This window comes from Centropristis striata, chromosome 14 (genome assembly GCF_030273125.1).
Source record: "Centropristis striata isolate RG_2023a ecotype Rhode Island chromosome 14, C.striata_1.0, whole genome shotgun sequence".
In the NCBI taxonomy this organism is placed as follows: Eukaryota; Metazoa; Chordata; class Actinopteri; order Perciformes; family Serranidae; genus Centropristis; species Centropristis striata.
In genome coordinates, this window is record NC_081530.1 from 29,056,448 (window position 1) to 29,070,246 (window position 13,799).

A 13,799-nucleotide genomic window follows, 5' to 3' on the forward strand; every position below is an offset into this window, starting at 1 on the left:
ATTTTACTCCTTCACTACACAGTTTTTTTTATTTTGTGTTTTTCTAACCAGGTCCTGGATCATGTCACTCACTGTACCAGGGCCATGTGTGTCTTAGAGTGAGTCACCAGCAGACATAACACAGGTGAAACCCAACCAGTGAAGCACTGACCTCCAGCTCAATGGACTCTTTGTTCCATTGGGCTGAGACATATAGCCAATTAGGTCAGGTAATTGATCGAGACTCCTTCCAATCTAAATTGCCTCTATTAATAACATTTGTCTGAAATTGGATTAGGCAGGTGTTTATTTGGAAAATGGCATGAATAACATCTCATAGGCTACTGCAGTTAAGAACCAGGAAGAAATTAAATCCTAAAGGGGCATTAAACTGCCAAACACTGTTACCTCTATAGGTAAAACTAACATGATCCATTTTTATAGACCCCTTTCTTCTTCAGTAAACACAAATATACACTTGTAACAAATGTTTTTATTCATAAAATGCTCATAAAACCCGTAGCAGCAGGTGTTTGCAGATGTTACACTGGCAGTGAGGCTGATATTTAGCTGTCAGAGACTTCCCTTGCGTGGGTAATTGTGAAAGAGCTCTGTATGATTGATGTCCCAGTGTCTGTTTATAGCACACTGGTGGAAGTAAAAGCTCCATCTTTGAAGATGGACAATGATTTGTAAGCACTTTTTTTTTTGGGAGCAACGCACTCTTTTGCAAAGACAGATGCTTTCTGCCTGTGGCTGGCGTTGGCCACAGTTGCCAGTGGCTGCTGTGTCGGAGAGTGGATGTGTTTGAACATTTCAAGGAGAAGTGACTTCCACGCCCTCTGTCTAAAATTACAAAATTACTGACTGTAAGGAATTCCCCTCATAATTTATTTTTTCTAGCAGTCTAAATCAAGACGTGTTTCTGTGCCTTTAAGGCTTTTGGCAGGGAGTGAAAGCAAGAGGTGAGTGTTGTTATAATGAAGCTTTCCACAGTTCCTCTTTTCCTAAAAACAATACACATTCCATACGCCGGACACCGGTAGTTAGTCCTCATGCGGTGGCTCTGTTCTCTTACTGTAATGAGCAGTATCTAAATACAGAAGCGAGACTGACCCCAGTGGACTTTCAACCGCACTGACAGGAACCGGGCGTGTGTCGGCTATATGTGCATGTGTATAGATGTGCAGCTTTCATAGCCACAGACTTTAAAGACAAAATTACTTACATATAGAACCTCAAATCCTCCAGCAGTTAGCCTGTAATCATTAATGTAATGTGGTCATTGCATGTGGGTCATTCAGGCATCTGGAGCATCTTATCCACCAAACCATCTGCACAAGTAATCAGCCATCCCTGCTTCTCACATCCATTAAGGCATTCCTCCCAGCTTTCACAGATATTCCCCGGGAATAATCCTCGGATGAATTTCAACAGCAGTTTTATTTCTGTTTGCTTATTTAGAGATTTAAAATAACTATAATAACAGCATCTTATCCCTGAGCGCACTTCAGCAGAATCATTTTGGTGATTTTAATGGTAGCATAATTGGATGAAATTGCATTAAGAAATCTGAGCCTGTACTTGCAAACCACTGCATCATTATAGCAGAGTTTGCAAGCACAGGGCTGCAAACTCGTCCTCTTTTTAGTCTTTTCTGGCAGCGAAGAGAAAGTAAATACCTCAGTGAGACAACAACAACAACTTTTAGACCTGAAAACATTTCCAGACCTGAAACATTCATTCCAGTCGGCTGCAATAATGAGACCTGACTTAATGGCTTTTTTTTTCATCTGTGTAGAGGAAAATATTACTCATCAGAATTACATCACTGACATAACAGTGAACCGCGACCACCATTAAAATAATTCAGTACTAGGCCATGTGATGGCACTTAGTGAAGTAGAGGTACTTAAGAAAACTGTGGCTGGACCCTCTTGGCAGGATAACTAACGTGTGATGCCACTGTTCCTTCTCATTCGTATACTGGTCTGAAATCAAAATATCAAACCCATTTCTGGTACCTTTTTATCTTTGGCCTTTTTTCAGCAATACACATATAATATATTCACAGTCTGTAATTAACTTACTATATAGTAATTTAGTTTTCATGGTATGTGGCGGAGTCCGACATTACTACACATGGTTTTGCTTTTACATGCTTTGGGGATTGACAGGAAGTGATGCAGCATGTAATCATAACATTAGCTTTTTACTCCTGGCCGATTTACACTTTAAAAATCGTAACGGTGTTTAACTGTGAAGATTATCCTGCTGAACAGAATGTGTAAGTATCAAACTTCTGTTTACCACAGAGCATAGTTTCTGCAATAATCTAAAACGCAATGGAAAAATACCATTGGCTTTTTGTAAAGCGTACCAGTGCTGTGTATACGTCCGGGTTGGCCTTCAAATATACGTCTTCCCTGCATAACTCTATATTGTTTTGGTGTTAGTCGCTGAGTGTTGGAGATATCAGATGTAGAGATGTCTGCCTTCTCTCTATTATAATGGGACGAGATGGCACTTTGCTTGTGGTGCCATCTAGTTTGATTATTTTTGAGAGAAAGCAGACATTTCTGATAAAATAGCACTACTTGTAAGAGGAAAATTATGTTTATAGGATTTTTACTGAACTTTCCCTTTAAATGGGCCTCCAGAGAATTAATTGTGTGCTTCCATAAGTTGGGGGATTTGGGAGAAATAGATTTTAAGAAGAAAGGTCAAAGCTGAGATATCCTGACTCCTATTAATGCAACTGAATAGCATACTTTGAGTTCTTTCTCAGGAGAAAGCTCCCTCCGGAGCAACAGGAGACATTATACGACTGTTTTCGTTGGCTGGGATGACGATTAAACCCACTTTGATGTGTAAAATCTTTAGAGAGCCCCTTTAATTCTCAATTTCACTCAGGTTACCTGAGGACAGAATTGACATCATGCATGCATTAGTGGAGGAGGTGCAGTCTTACACTAATTGTGCAATTAAACTAACAAGTCTTTGTGCAACAGCGTGGTGAGCTCTGCAAACAGGGAAAGTGTTCATAATGGCAAGGCATCATTTTAGCTCTGTTATCAGTGATTTCATGTGGGCCACCTGTGTATCCCAGCAGCCCCGCCCCCCATCTCCACCCGCATGCTCACAAACACACACACCAAGGATAATGCCAGCCTTCACATCCAGGGCAGGGTAACTATCGGTTACCTCGCCAGCCAGCCATGCCAAGCCCATAATAAGAGTGTGCATCGGTGGACGTAGTTGCTCTCTTCAGTAATCCAGATGGGAGTTTACCATTTATCGCTGTGTCATCATCTATTACCCACTCATTATACACCAGCGAGCTATTTTCATGATGCATGTTTTGGCCGTGCACCTGTGAAAGTACATCCACCCCCCACTGCAAACACACAGGCACGCAGCTGTTTTAAAGACATGTTAATCCCTAAAAAGCCCAAAGCCAGATCTGATAAAGACTAAAACATTCTTGTTAGTTAGTGGTGTCAGCAAGTGTTTTGCTCTCTGGAAACATGTAATAAGTGACGTATCACTGTGAGAAATGTAATCATTCACCGCCCAGAGCAGATAATGTCATGTAGATGTCATGTTGGCTGATTTTATTTGACATGGGGTTATCTTTCCAGAAAGTTTACTTCAATCAAAAGTTTTATTATATTTTACTTATTCAGCTCAGTAAAAGTAAAGAAGCGACACAAACACACTGAGCTGTTTCACTCGCTGGGCCCTGACTCACTGATGATGTACCTTTTCAGTAAAAGTAAATCCAAAGAACTGTTACATAATAAAGGAAAAACCTTTTTTTTTTTCCACTGGCTGCTGTTCGAATCTTTCAGCTCCTGCTGGCAGTCCACGCACATCATTTGCTTTATTACTTTTCTGAGAATCAATCCACAACGGAACTGTGAAAATTAATTGCAAACAGTTCTTTAAATTTACAGTCCATTTACATTTAATGGTTGTCTGAGCTTACTGGCTTAGTACAATATATAGATCCTGTCATGGATGCAGGACGTCTGTGGAGGAAAGCTCAGCGTCTCTCACACACACACACACACACACACACACACACACACACACACATTGGTGTGTTTGATGTGAAACAGAACAGAATGAAATGCAGACTGTGATCCCAGGCATGCAGCTAAAAAGGCCCTTTTTGTGTGAAATAAATTATTTTAGAGTTTATAAGCAGAACTTAACAGTAAGCTTATTTCCTTTTTTCTTTTAATGACACTATGTCATTCAATAACACAATTCTCCTTTTACAAATGAATTCATAGCAATAAAAGCCACTTTTTTCAATTCAACACTTGATGGTTTTGCTGCTGCAGCCTCACTTGGTGTGATATGATCAACTTTAAATAGCTTAACTTTGGATATTTCTGTACTTCTGTGAGAGAGAAAATACTTCCTGGTGTTCCTTCCACTAATGTAACCACTACTGAATATGTGTAACGTGATTCCTGTCATTTCCCTCATTCCTCACATTCCTGCCTGATGTTTTTAACTTTGGAATTCACCTTGTCATGTGTGTCCAAGGTATTAAGCCAGAACTGACCAGTGCTCATTCAACCTCCTTAATCAGAGTCCAGTGAGAGGTGTTGACATATCTATTTCTGCTGTCTGTGGCTCTATTTTATGTATTGTGATTTTCTTCCTTTTCATTCAAGTAGTTTATTTAATCTCCAAGATAATGCTTCATTTTTTGTTTGTGTGAGCCTTTTAAGGTCAAAATGAAATATTTTGTGTTTTCAGGAGCAAAGACCCCATGACTGGAACGAGTGGTACAGATAACACAGGAAACACTTGAGAACATACTTCACCCGTCAGCAGCCACATGCCTTGAGGAGAATCTGACCCCAGGCCACCACAATATACTGACTTAGAGTCTAGTTTTACATATTTCATGGTTGAGTGCAGATGCAACTGAAGAGACTTCCACTGAGCACCAGTTTTTCATCCCAGTGTGTAATTGGCCCTCGTTCAGTCCCATTACCAACTTCACAGAGCAGTAAAGGTCGAAGGAAAAATACTGCAGCTATCTGGAATGATGTCTTCTTATTTATACAAGTCTGTGAAGATGGAGCAAGGCATAAAAGGAAATGCTGTTATACCGTCGTTTCAACCGGTCCCTGCAGGCCTGGAGTTGTGATTGCGTAAAGCAGACAGACGTTTAAAGTGCGGTTTTCGCTGTGGCGGGTTCTCCAGGGATGTTCTCAGCTCTAAATCTTGTTTACGGCTTCACTTTACTTTGACAAAATGCGCTCAGCCACAATGGCTCCAAGATTCCCTTTACCCTTTTTAAATGTTAAAAGAGATGGAGCAGATAAGGAAGCCTGGACTCTCACACTGATTATAATCTTTGTGTTACTGATGGTGCATGTGATTCTTCGAGCCTTTCAAAAATTTGTCGTTTCCAATCATCGACTTGATCGTATCAAAATGAGGGTAAATACCTCCAAAAGTGCCAATGACTGATTCCACGAATGCTGAGGGGATTAGCTGCCGATGTAAGAGATCTGGCATTAAAGCCTGAGAATGCCTTGAGGTCATTTAGGCCTGTCAGTCATTTGATTATGCACAGGCTCCAGAGGGATTGTGATAAACAGCTGCTGAAGAGCCTCAGCAGAGCCCTAATGTTGGTGCTGTGTACCCGTCCGTATATGAGATAGCACCTTGTGCTAAATCCTGGCTGCAAATGCAAGCTTTACAAATGACACATCCTGAGGCTAGGTCTTAACAGACAGCAGGTCAGCCAGGGTAAACACTCTTAAGACAAAGCATTCCTGCAGCGGGATCGGCTCACGCAATCAAGAAATGCCAGCACCTCAACAAATACGCCATTTATAACCAAGACATATTCAGCCGCATGTTTGTGTTTTTGCAAAAGTCAATGTCTACAAGAAGTTAAAAAGGAACCGGAGCCAGTGTTTGGTTTGAACTAGAGCCAAAGCCATACTGAGCTGAAACGTATACGCCTCACTGGGCTGCTTATTGCTGACCCACCACACACAGATGCTCTAAAAGACAGCTTTTGTTGAAAGCCATAATCTCGAGAGCAGTTGGGATCTCGCAGCATCCTAAGTCCCTCTTTTGGTCGACATGTCACCTCTCGCCTGCCAAAAGCTAAACAAAGCAGCACAAAGGCTGGATGCAGGCTCAGTGTGTTAGAGGCTGACAAGAACCTCCATTACAGCTGGACCTTTATTCATGAGATGTCAACCCAAACCTTTGGAGAAGTGTGTGTTCATGGCACATATGTTCATACATACACATAGGCCCTGAGGTTCCTTCTGACGCTATCACGCACACACACATACACTGTATTGGTGTATAATGCTTCTACACAGTACCAGCATGTGCAATACATTCAAATAAGGCATGCCTGAGCCTGGACTTAAATCACAGAACAAGGCTGACAGGAGGTGAGGAATTTCAACTCATGTTCAACTCAAGTCACCAAAGCTACACTGTAAACAAAACAAACAATAGCTACTCAATACATTACATTACATTACATTACATTACATGTCATTTGGCAGACGCTTTTGTCCAAAGCGACTTACAATAAGTGCATTCAACCTGATGGTACTAGACATAGACCATAGGAATCGAGTAAGTACATAACTTTAAGAACTAACTGTCATCGCTAAAGGAGTGCTATATGTTAAAGAAGAAAAGAAGAGACAAGAATAAGAGCTTTTTTTTTTTTTTTAAATATATATGTTAGGTGACCATGACTTAACCGAGATATTGTTGAAAGAGATAGGTCTTCAGCCTGCGGCGGAAGATGTCCAGGCTGTCTGAGGTCCTGATGTCGGTAGGGAGCCCGTTCCAGAGTTTTGGAGAGGAACGGCAGGAGAGACGGGTCTGTAGTTGTCCACTAAGTCTGGGTCGAGGGTGGATTTCTTTAGGAGAGGATTCACCCTTGCTTCTTTCAGAGAAAATAAAATTGAGGCAACAGATTGCACGCAATATTATTACTTAAATCTAACTACGTTACAAGTTCAGTTAATAACAACTTAACAGGAAGTGCCTGTCATTTAAAAACTGACTAATTCTATTGTGTTGGATTCATTCAAAATTCTCTTGATTTAGAATTACATACACATAAAGATTATATTTAATGTGATCAAAATGAATACATTTTATATTAAAGTTACTTAAACAACTGCCTCATAAATCAAGGACGCATTTATATTTAATACATTTTATCAAATATATTAAGTAAAATAAAATGACTACAGAATAATTTATTACAGTGTATATTCACACAGATGTTGAATTAATGATAACATGAAACCACATGCTAAGGCATTATTTCATGAAATGATGAAATTTGGTCAAGACATAAGGGTTTAAAGGAAAAAGCATTTTTCTATGCAGACTTTAACATATTATATTTAAGTCAATGTAATGGGAGGATTAGTATGAGTTCAGACTAGATCATTATGGTGGGTGGAGAAAGAAATTTCACAACCGCGCATCAAAAGGTATAGCACAGCATGCTACTAGAGTCTGAAAATACTCGTAAAACACACAACTTTGACTACAAAAATAACAATCATCCATTTACATCATATCCACAGTTGCAATTTACTAGCATGTGCATGTTATGGGCTATATTTAAAATCGGTAGGCGAGAGGGGATTACTCTCTTTTTTTTGGGACAATGTGCATTTGTTTCTTCTATATTTACTTTGCACTATCTGCATTTCTTTCTTATTGTGTGTTTTAATTTGTTGCTTTCAGGACATTTCAGGACATTTTTAACGAATATTGCTCAGTGCAACACTGAAATGCTCCTTTAGATTTAATCCTGTCAGCAAACCATGTGTCTACAGTACTTAATGCCAGTCCTCTTTTCAGTTGGAGTTCGTGTCTGCATTATTTATTATCTTTCTTAGGTGTTAACTGATCATGATCAAGAACAAATGACAAAATTCCATACCAACCTTTATTGTGATAATATGTGGACAAATGTGCTTTAAAATGTGATGCAAACAGCTTTTGCAAACCAAAAGCTGACACAAACCAGAGAGAAAACTATATCAGAAGTTTTTCAAATACAGCTTGGACTAAAGATTGCTTCCTTAAATGTCTTACTTTCAGTTAGTCAGACTACTCTTATACCGATTGATCGGTTCTTGTCTATGTGTAACCGCAGACAGTTAAAGAGGAAATATTAAAGCAGGTCTTGGATATGAAAAGGAAATGTCAGACAAAAATGTTTCACCAAAGTTATAAATCTAGCCTTGCTGGATTGGCCAGTGGAAATCAGCTGCTAAGAGAGAATAATAGTTGACATTTAAGGCCTTTGGTATAAATCATTTTAATCACAAGCAAATTATTGTTCACCTATTAGCCTCTGGTGTGTGTTCTTGTGTGTGTAAATGTCTGCATGCATAACATACCACTTTTCATACAAAGTCTATTGTACAGAGCCGGCAGCACTGGGCCGAAAACTAAAATAAAAGTTGTTTTTTTTGGCAGGGTTGAGAGTTACTAAATGTTTGCAGGATTTTCCACTTAACAACAAACACAGGCATGAATGGAAAGTTGTTTTTTATACAAACAGTCCTCATCAAGAACTCTTGGTTACCAAAGGTGGAGAACCATTTATAAAGTTGTGCAACCTGTCAGAGGAAAATACATCAGTTATTAATAAATATAGTCACTCCTACTCATATTTACTCATATAACAAACGTAAGGGGATTTCATGTAATAGATCAGATGCTTAAATAGTTGACTGAGTGACATCTATGATTTGTCCAGTAGCTATTACATGGTAAACAAATACCTTCAACACTGCAAAATCTATAAGGAGTCACTCGCCATTAAGCCGCTTTGACTTCATGTAGAATTCTCATATCTGTGGAGCTCAGCAGATGTTTTCCTCAGTCCATGAGTCTCAGACCACAGCTATATAAAGTCTGTATAATTACTGGACTGGTCTGAGCACAGACTGCCATGCCCTTTCTCTGTCAGACACACACACACAAACACACACACACAAACAAGCAACTCATATAGTTTATGCACGAAGGCCTACATATAGTTTGACATTTTGGGAAATAAGCTTTCTTTCTCAGAGTTAGATGAGAAGGTTGCAATGCTCATGTCTGTACGGTAAATATAGCTTAAGATACAGACTGGACACGGGTTGAAACAGCTAGCTTGGCTTTGTTAAAAGTAGCAAAAGGCGCTGTTTGCAAAATAGCACCTCTGAAGCTTGTTTTTTTTATCTGTACTAAGAGTGAAGTGACACATTGTGGTTTAACAGGGACTATTTTTCACAGGGTGAAGTCACTTCCTTGTTAATTGAGGTGCGGCAGGCATATTTAGCTGTGTCCAGTTTATGCTAAGCTAAGACGGGAGACTTATATATGCTAATTATAAGCTACTAAGCTAAGCTAACGGCAGACTCGAGCCTCATACTTACTGAATTGACATAAGACAGCTATCAACATTCTCATCTAATTATCAGCAAGAGATGAAGAAGCATATTTTCCTAAATTACAAACTTTTGGATATATACAACCTGTTGTTTTTGTTTTAAGTATTATTGCTAGTTTAGGAGATATTCTAATCACTTTCAAACTTCCCTTTTCCTGTCAAAATACAGACTGATATTCTGATTTTAAACTATTTCAAGCTGCAGAGAAAACACTGCTGTTTTAATGAGTTTACAGGCTATTATTAGGACACTGGCTGCTGAGGACAAAGAAAATCTGATTATTTTCTCCCCACACTACTGGTGTGATGTGAAAGAACTTTTTTATGTATCACCTCAGCAGTTTTTGGTCGCCTCAAGGTGTTGTAAATTCATTCTCCCATTCTAAGAAGGATTACCAACTCCACTTGACTTTGAAGCTTGAAGATTTCCAAAACACGGTTTGACTTCAAGGCTTCTCTGTGAGTTGAGGGGATTTTAATGAGGGGATTTTGACTCGAGTCATAGATGGTCGGCTCCCGTAATCAGGCCATCTATCACACTTTTATACCTGGAGTGCTTTTACTGGCTCCTTCACTCTCATGGGACAGATACTGCACTGTGCTGAGGGGGTGCTGTCGTTTTTTCTACCTCAGATACAGGAATGTGATGCACCCGAAGGATCTAGGGGATCATATTGGATGACACATAATTAGTACGGTTGACCTCTGGGTCAATGCTGTTTCTGTGTGCAAACTTTAAATCAAGTACGGACTTTAAGCTCACCACTAATATGAATGAGTGAAGGGAATGTGTCTTTAGTGTTTCCAGCTTTTGAACCAAGGCCTGAAGAGGATGAAAGGAATAGTTTGAAATTTTAGAAAATGCACTTTTTTTTTATTCCTAGCAGAGAGTGAAAAGATTAATACAATTCTCTGTATTCTAAATATGAAGCTACAAATAGAAGCATGTTGGCTTAGCATATCATAAAGACAGAGAACCAGTTAGCATTGCTCAAATTGATGCAAACAAATTAATAAAATAAAATAAAAATAAACTGCTTACCAGCACTTCCATATCCTTTTAATTACCATATTTACCAAAATGTTTAACCAACTTTCTTAGCCAAGAGCTGTTTAGCAACCTCACAGCTATGAAAAGACTGCAGGAAATAGTCTGTGTATGGAAAAAAATAAATAAAATATTCAGTGTTATAAGCAGTTAGCTTCAGGGGGTGCTGGTGTGGTCCTTGTTAGCTTTCAACAGTGCCAGGCTAGCTGTTTCCCCATGTTTCCAGTTGTTATGCTAAACTAAGCAAACCCATTTAGCTTCATATTTTGTGGACAGACAGTGAGATTGGTATCAATGTTCTCATTTAACTTTTGGTAATAAAGCCAATTAACTAATTTCCCAAATTAGCCATTTTTTCTTCTCTCACTCCCTTTTAACCTTTAAACTTCCACTGAATCATTAAACACCGTGAATTCAAGTCAGCTGACAAATTGAGCCCTGTATCCACTTCATGTGAGAACAAAGCAGAAGTTGCCTCAGAAGTGGCTTTCATCATGAGATATTTTTTACCAAATGCACCACAACAGACACACGAATCACAGAGACGAGATGGCACGCTGCGCCGCTTTGATTGACGTCAGCTAATGATGCATATAGGTCCAAGTTAAGGCCTGCAGTTAACGCTAACTACTGCTGTCGTATCAGACCAGAAAATGGAGGACAGATGCTGGCATGAGTGTGAATGACACCACCTGTGGTTTGAAACTCTCCTTTCCTGTCTCTTTATTGTTTCAGAAGAGGATGGCAAGGCCTTTGGTGTGTGAGGGAGCCAGTTTCTGACAAAGACAGGTTCGAGGAATGAAGAGAGAGGGAAAGAGATGAGAAACTGAGTAATGCACAGAAAATCATTGTTAGATTTACTAAGATTTATTTAAAAAAAAAATCTCCATTAATGAATGAAATAACTCAAAATCACAAGGTCTCAAAATGAGCTCACTGACCTTTAAACTGATTTTTTACCTAATTATACCTCCCTGGTGTATATAGATATAGATTATATAGATTTATGTGTTTTGTCCCAGGGGATTCGCAATAACAAAAAGTTTAAAACCATCACTAAGGAAACAAAACAAATACATGGCATGAAAATATAACAAATGTACCAGTGAACTGATATAACCTGAACTGAACTGAGGTGGCAGGAAATGGACTGACGTGGTAGAAAGAAGGAGAGCAATAGAAAGTGACAGAAATGGAAAAGTAAAGATGGAGAGAAATTGAGCGTGAGAGAAAGAGAGCAGCAGAGACAGACAGAGTGGGTACATTGTGCTGTGGAGTCGGATCGGGTCGTCCCGGTCAGAGCAGAGAGAGAAGCGTAGCTCAGATCAGCTCAGAGGCTGACAGCTCCCTGACAGGGATTAGAGGACTGCCTGTAAATAATAGGGGTTCAGACCTGGGGCACCTTGCTCCTTGACAAAGTGCTCATTTTTCATCCATCACTCTTTCCCTTTCTCTTTCTCTCTCACTGTTACTTAGGGGTTTAAATTATTTACAATGATATTTTCATCAGCAGAATAGTGACACGAGAGGTGCAGCATAATTGAAATAAAAGACCTTTTCCATATGATTTAATAACAGTGCTAAATGGAATCCTGCTGGCAATCATCTGAGTCATTTCAAAGAGAAACATTTAGATTTCCAGGAAAATGAAAGGAAAGCAAAGGAGCAGGCTTTGAGATGGATGACATCATTGATTCAAACTGAACATCTGTGGGCCAGACACAGTCCCGGCCTTAAAATAGGTGCTGTAGGTAGGAGGAAGGCAACCTGCAAGGTATATTTGTTCAGTCCTTTTAAAAGCAAATGTTCGTTTTCAACAATCTGTGTGCAGTTCAGGTGATTCTTGGAATAGGTACAGCTGAGTGGTCTGTGGCAGAGAAAATGTGGCCTTAAAGTGCACACATATAAACTGAGATAAGATGAGGTAAGATGAGATGAGATGAGATGCTGTTAAATGAAATGTCATTGATGCTGACAGAAGTGGCTTTTCTGCTCAGATTATACAGTTATATTGTGAATGTGGGTATGGATGGATTATTGAACAGGCTTAACGGGCACAAGCTCAGGGGCTCAAAGTGTCAGGATCCCGCTCTGGCTTTCATCTGCAAAATGTCACTCAAAGAGACATGTGGCAACCAGAAATATCCTAAAAATGTCCACAAAGAAACATAAAACGACTATTAAACACAAACTTATGATTATGAAATTGGGTAAAACAAGCACAAAGGTAAATGACCCCAAAAAACAACGACCAAGCGGTGCAAAACAACTGCAAAGAAGCACAAAAAGAATCACAACTACCACAAAAAGTGCTAAACAACCAGAAAGAAACTCAAAATGGTCTTTAAAAATTGACACAAAACAACTTGGAAAAATGGGCGAAACAACCTCAGACAAAAAATAACTACAAAAAACAAAGAGACAAAACAATAGCTAAAAAGTCTATGTGTTGCTCCAGTTGATCCTATGTAGGAGAGGTGGTGGGGCCTTGTAATGTCTCATAATCTGCCCATGCATGGAGGTATCTAAACCAAATGTACATCATATGGAAGACCATTAGTCAACAACCAAGCCCACTCTATCAATGTGAGGTAAATTATGAAGAATATGTTGTGCATCCACAGTAAATATATTCTGCTCCATCATAAAACAACACTCACATCCTCATATATACCCCATGTGCTGTACATTTAAAGCAGTATTGGTTGTGTGACAAAGGAGGGAACAGTGTGTGACCAGTGGCGGTTCTACACAGGGGCCTCCAGGGGCCCCTGCCCCTGTGAAGAAGCCCTTGGCCCCTGCTGTGGCCCCTGTGTCAAATTAATAATGAAATGATCATTTTATAACAATGAATGACAGAACAATTCTTACCTATTTTTTCTTCAAACAATATCGCATTGTACACAAAAGGAACCCAAAATGTGTACATTGTGTAGTTAAATAAAAGCAATAAAAGCTTGTGCATATAAAAGAAAAAGATCATTCTCACTGTACTGCACTTTCAAAATAAAAAAAAGTAATTGTGCACAAAGATGAGAAATACCATTGTCGTACAAAAATAACTGTTCTTGTTGGTAAGTCTCATTGTTTCAATCAATGTATTTGTATCTTCCAAATATACTTAAATGAGATTATTAAATAAGCTAAAATAAAAGGTTTAGAATACTTAAATATAATCTTTGCAGTTTTTAAATATGCCCCTCTGATTAAACACTGGCCCCTCCTTGGCCCCCACAGCAAAATTGGTCTAGAACCGCCACTGTGTGTGACAACCTAAATACATTTAAAATAATTCCT